This window comes from Sebastes umbrosus, chromosome 4, assembly GCF_015220745.1.
Source record: "Sebastes umbrosus isolate fSebUmb1 chromosome 4, fSebUmb1.pri, whole genome shotgun sequence".
Taxonomy (NCBI): Eukaryota; Metazoa; Chordata; class Actinopteri; order Perciformes; family Sebastidae; genus Sebastes; species Sebastes umbrosus.
Genome location: NC_051272.1, coordinates 36900248 through 36906452, shown reverse-complemented (window position 1 = coordinate 36906452; position 6205 = coordinate 36900248). Strand labels below are relative to the sequence as shown.

The window sequence follows — 6205 nt, the reverse complement described above, 5'->3', positions numbered from 1 at the left end:
ATTGTGGCGGTACTGAGTTCCCCAGACTTTAGTTGTTCAGTCAGAAGACTGAAAAACAGTTCCCATCCACATAATAATATAAAATAAAATGCCTCCTTAATAATAATAATGAACAAATGCCTCTTCGATACTGAACAAATGCCTCTACAATAACAAACAATTAAGGAAACTGAAATATTGGTTTTATTTTTCCTTTTACCCTCCTTTAAAGTTTCCCCAAATGAAATACACTAAAAGAAATGGGTATAAGGGTTTCATTGAAAATCAACAAATTAATAGAATAACAAAATACAGCCTGCAGGAGTTAGGCTATCGTAAGGCAAGCCAGATCCTTGCACAAATATAGCACCTAAACGTCTTAGTGCAGGTAACCTAATTGAAGGGTATTTATTTTGTTTCCCCAACTAGGATAGTCAACACTCTCAATAAACAAAACACAAAGATCACAGAATCTCAAAAGGGCCTAAAACAGACCAGAGTTTCTGGTTTGGCTGATAACACATGTTGCATTGAGTGAAGGAGAGATCAGAATGACACTGGGTGTGCAGTTTCCCTCCTCTTTTAAGCCCTACAGAAAGGCACCGTCACACCCTGATTGGCCAAGAGGGGAATGCACCAAGCTGCTCTCAACTATCATTTAAGAGCCTGTCCCCACACCCTGCGCAACAGGTGAACTGAATAACCCTCTAATCACTCAGCAACTCAACCAAAAAAACACCAGGGAAAAGGGAAACAACAGCAAGCACCAGAGAATTGGCAGCTGCCACAGTATGATGTTTTAGTTATGAACATCTATATTTAACAGGTGGTGGTGTTGGATTTCCCTCTGAGGTTGAATGTAGCTGTGGATCTGCAGGACCACCTGAGGCAAGAGTTTCATCGTGTGGCTGCATGTGCGGGTATGTTTAAACAAAGGGTTTAACTACAGTTACAAATTTAACAAGTTGTGTACTCCTGGGCAAACTATTTGAATACATTTTAGTCATTAGTCATTATGGTTTCATGCCAAGTAATGCAAAAACAAATTCACCATTTTTTGATTATAAATTTATTTAATAACTAAAATGTATAACTAGCATGATCTTCATAACAGTTATATAAATATCTCAAAACATATGTAAAATAAATAGCATTGTAGGTTGGCAATATATTGAAAACACAGTGTAAAAATATTAAATTTCAGTAATGTATGATGTTTCATATTTTTTTAAGGTGTAAAGTACGTCTCTACTGCTGAGCATTTTCCTGTGCACAACCATAAGCTGTGGAGCCCTGATGGCATAAGTATATATGTTGTGACATGAAAAATGCATAAGTGTGATGTACCCTTTTCGTCATTGATATAAGTTCAAATCATACAGATGCATATAGATTGTACGATATTTGTGTTTAATTACTGTTAAAATACGTATTTGGCAGGTTCATTTGAGTGACAGGGAGGGAATGGGTGTCTTGGTGCAGCTGTTCTGGACTGCTGCTTATCTGCACCTGGAGAGTACTGTACCGAAGCCATCGGTTGTTTCTAAGACATCTCTGCCTGCTAGGAGATTCTCCCCAAAGGTGGTTGTGAAGGGAGAGGTCGCTGCACCAGGGCCATGTCAAGCAGATGAAGACGGATATATGACTGTTAGTTACAGCAGGAAGGTAAGATGTTGCACACTGTAAGAAAATGATTGAACTTGTTTGGATAAAGTGATATATAATATGGTATCTGTGTAATTGACAATGGGTAGCTATGTGTTGAATACTAAATAGGCTATTTGTCATTGCAGAGGCAGCGGTCTTGGGAAGCTAAAAAGTCCTATGGAGCACCAAAGAGGAGGATTGTTCAGCAACAGGTGTGATATGTTTGTATTATGCGTTAATTATTAGGATATGTTTATTGATTGTTTGTTTATGGATTACCTTTTGAGAAGAGAAAATGTCAACGACAGTTTTCTGCTATTTTGTTTGAATGTTTCGAAGGTGTTCCATCCCACTGACGCATGCCAGGTTTAGCAGTAAGATGTTGGCTGTGATGGATGCCTTTGTTCCATCACCAAAAGGACAAAAGGTAATTTGCATTGATCTTTGTTATTTGAAGCCCTATATTTAAGTGATTTTTCTTCCTGAAATAATGTAAACTAATAAACCTAGACTGTTTATATTGTTCAAAAGGAGCATGCCTCAAATCTGCCTTAAAAAACACTTGTTTGTCTTACATTAGAATCCACGTGAGAGAGAATAGGGGCCCACTTCATGTCAAACTCGTTTTGACAGGTGTGACTAATCAGGAATGTCCGGAATTTCCGGAACTAATTGGTGTCCAATGACAGGCTGCCACGTCATACCGGAAACCACGCCCACCCGCCCCTTTTTTCCCACGCTCGAGAGCCAATGAGAAGCGTCTACGTCATGGTAGGCGTATTTTCCCACGCCTCCGTGGGAATTTTTTTATCCAATGAGCTGGGACCATGTGATGGTGGGAAATTCCCACGGTTTGAACCAATGGAAGTGTGTGAACTTTCATCCAATGAGCTAGGACCGGGTGATCACGTGAAATTCCCACAGGTTTGCACCAATGAGAGGAGGGGTGTGAACTCTTTTGAAGCAATGTGAGAAAAACATTCTACCTTTAGCCTTTTCACCTTCAGCATTAACTAAGGGAAAGGACAGATGTATAGGTCTCCAGTGTGTTGTTTAGTTCTTTAAATGACAAAACTGCGGATCATGTCTTTAACAGGTGACTGGGGTATCCGATTAAAAAAAAAAAAAAAAAATCTGTTGTTTGTCTTGAAATACTCTGTCACACCAGCGAGCCTCTTCATACAATATAAACCGGCACGAAAAAATGCAGCACACACAGCAAACCTCTGGCATGGGTCTTGAACAGACTCCAACCTCTCTGTTTCGTGGTAAGTAATTAAGATTTAAGAATTTTCTCTCTCTCTCTCTCTCTCTCTCTCTCGGAATTTATAGACATACATTTTACACAAAGGGACTACGGTATGTTTTAAAATGATTGTTTATTTTAAAGCATGTTTTATGTCAAGCAGTACATTTGCAAAGCATAACGTTTTTAAAACAACTGTAAATGCGTTATTTACTTACAGATTTAATCGACCAATCCTGCGAGAGTTTTTCCTGCGAGAAAAAGACCTCAGAGCCAAACGTGTGTTGGGAAAATGTCAGCGATATATCTGAAGATGTCAGCGATATATCTGATACGGAGGAAGATGCATCTACAGCACAGCGGGTCCCAATAGAGGATAACGTTATCCGTGAAAGACGTCAAGAAGAAGGAAATATCACAATCCATGCCACTGAAGAGGGGAACCCTTCTTGTCAAAATATATGTTCCGTAAACGAGGGCAATCCCACGTTAAATCCTGACGTTCCATCCGGTGAAAATGGTATAAGAAATCCCGAACCGTCAACGGAGGAATGTGAAGGTAAATAATAAAAATAAAATAAAAGGAAATTGCATGTTTATTTCACACATATACGCTGTTTAGCGACAGCGACTGCTTCGTCCTCCCGCCGGATGTTTGAATGAGTGGATATGTCATAGTTATGTCCCCTCCTCCGGATATGACGTAATCCTATCGGCTCATTTTCAAAATCCTGCACCCTTTATGGGCTGGAGTGGTATATACGTTTGTATTTTGTGATTTTTATGATAATACTGTGTCCCTTAGGGGCTGGAGTGGTATATACTTTTGTATTTTATGATTTTATGCTTTTCTAAAAAAGTCTTTGAAAAAGCCCCGATAGGAGACCCTATCTATAGACCTTATTTATAGGCTATATTAATATATTTACTAATACTATATACTCTTGTTTCTTCTGATTTTTTTATAGCAGAGGAAGTTGCAGTGACTGAACCTGTACCTGAGCCTGCACCAGAACCTGCACCTGCACCAGAACCTGCACCAGAGCCTGAAGCTGAACCTGCAATACGTGTTAGGAGAGCCGGAGGTGATTTTTTATGAGATGTATTTTTTTGTTATTATTATTTATAGGCTATATTTATATATTTAATTTATATTAATCTGTTTTACAACAGAAGCAGTACGAAGACGTTATCGGAGGCTTTCGATGACCCATCAACAGCAAAGGAGGATGACCAGAGCCCCCCACACCTTCCGTGACAAGCAGTTATACCTTCGAGGAATCGTTGATATGTTTAATGCAGGGATCCAGGGAATTATTTCCGTAGCTCAAAACATGTAAGGTGTGACATTTTTTGAAGGTGGGACAAAAAAACAAAAAAAAATCATGTCTGACCTCCCCAGTATTCCGGATGCATTATATGAAGCTATAGAAGAATTAAATCGAGACTCTGATCAAAGGGGTATAATTCCGTGGGCATTGCATGAAGCTATAGAAGAAGAAGAAGAAGAAGAATTAAATAGAAACTCTGACCAACGTGGTATAATTCCGGTGGAGCATAACCCTAACCCTGACCTACTCCAACCGATAGAAGAAGCTCTCCATCACGATCGTCAAAATCTTCAAAATCAGAACGAATTTTCTCATGATCCTGTCTAGTCAGTTCCTCAAAATCAGAACGAAACCGTAACGCCGCGCGAGCCTTTTAACAATATGGAAATAAGACGCGTCTTTAACGTTCCTCCCCTCGGAGATGTACCCGATCTTGTTCAATTTTATTTAGACGTTGTGCAAAACCTTACAGATCTAGCCGAGAGAGTCAGACCCGAGGTTAGACGTAACGACCTCATACAGCTCGAGATAATAGGTGAAAATGTGCGAGATCACATCATCATTAAATACGATGAGCAGGACGACAACATAGTGTCGGCTTTCGAAGGTTTGTTAGCCAGGTTGATACAATCTAACGGTCAAATCAATGAAGGCTCCCAGCTAGAATTAGTCGTTCAAGTGTTGCGAAACCCTCGAGGCGGCGGTAGACGAAAGCAGCATAAACTGTTAGATAACGAAATCATAAACCTGAAACGAGCCCATCTGTACATAGTAAACAATGAAAATGACCGTCTCTGCTTCGCCATAGGCTTGGCTCATCTCACCAATCCCAATTTCAACGATAGTCAAGCCCGGGAACGCGGCAGAGAGTTGCAACGTTTGGCAGACCTGAATGATCAGACGGAAGTCACCCTGAGTGACATAGGCAGATTTGAACAGATACTGAATCGTAAAATTGTGGTGTATTGCCGACGGTCTGAGGACTGAACTCTTTTACCTTTTGAAACAGAGTTTCCCAAGTCACCTCATCCGTTGTATCTTTTCTTGTTTCAAAACCACTACTACGGCATAAAAAATCTTAAGGCTCTTTTAGGAGTCAAATATGTCTGCAATTACTGTCACAGGGGTTACAAGTCCCACGAAAAACACCTCTGTCCTAATCATTGTAATCTCTGCCTCAATCCTGACTGCGCTACTCATTATTCTGAAAGTGTATTCTGCTCAGCCTGTAACAGGACTTGCCGTACACAAGCGTGTTACTCGAAACACAGACAGCCTAGACCCCTCTCTCATTCGAATCTCAGTATCTGCCAGCAAATGTACAAATGCCTCGGCTGTAAACATCTCGTCTCACGCCAGGAGAAACACAAGTGCACAGCTGAAAGATGTAGAATCTGTGGGGGGAATCTCAACGACTCTGAAATTCCCTCCGATCAGCACCTGTGTTACATGCGACCTCTTCCGAAGGAAGATGAATACACCGACGCTATATTCTTTTACGATTTTGAAACATTCGTCAACCCGGACGGTGTACACGTACCCTATCTGGTGTGTACAAAATCGCTCCATGGTGAAGAGTGGAACGCTTACGGTTTAAAATGCGTTGAAAAGTTTGTCCAAAATTTCAGGAAGAGCAGACATAGGGAGGCTACCTTTATAGCGCACAACGCTAAAGGATTTGACAGCTATTTGGTCCTTAGTTACCTGGTGGGAGAGGGTATGACGCCCTCTATCATCATGCAAGGTAGTAAAATTATCAGCTTCACAGAATCCGATTTCCAGTTGAGGTTCATCGACTCTCTGTCTTTCCTCACCATGCGTCTCAGCGCTATGCCTAAGGCTTTAGGTTTTGAGGATAAATCCAAGGGTCATTTCCCTCACAAATTCAGCTCACAGGAACGGTTAAACTATGTAGGTCCTTACCCGCCTCCCTCCGATTACGGCGTAGAACGCATGTTGTCTGCTGAGCAGGAAGGGTTTTACGGTTGGTACAGAGAGGTCT

At 40.9% G+C, this 6205-nt stretch overlaps 1 long non-coding RNA gene across 1 annotated transcript; it reads left to right on the top strand.

Moving 5' to 3' along the window:
- Positions 1-3666: 3666 nt before the first annotated feature.
- On the top strand, positions 3667-4252 carry LOC119487068. The gene is made up of 2 exons (XR_005206639.1): positions 3667-3957; positions 4046-4252. It is a non-coding gene; the product is annotated as an uncharacterized LOC119487068 (long non-coding RNA).
- The last annotated feature ends 1953 nt before the right edge of the window (positions 4253-6205 follow it).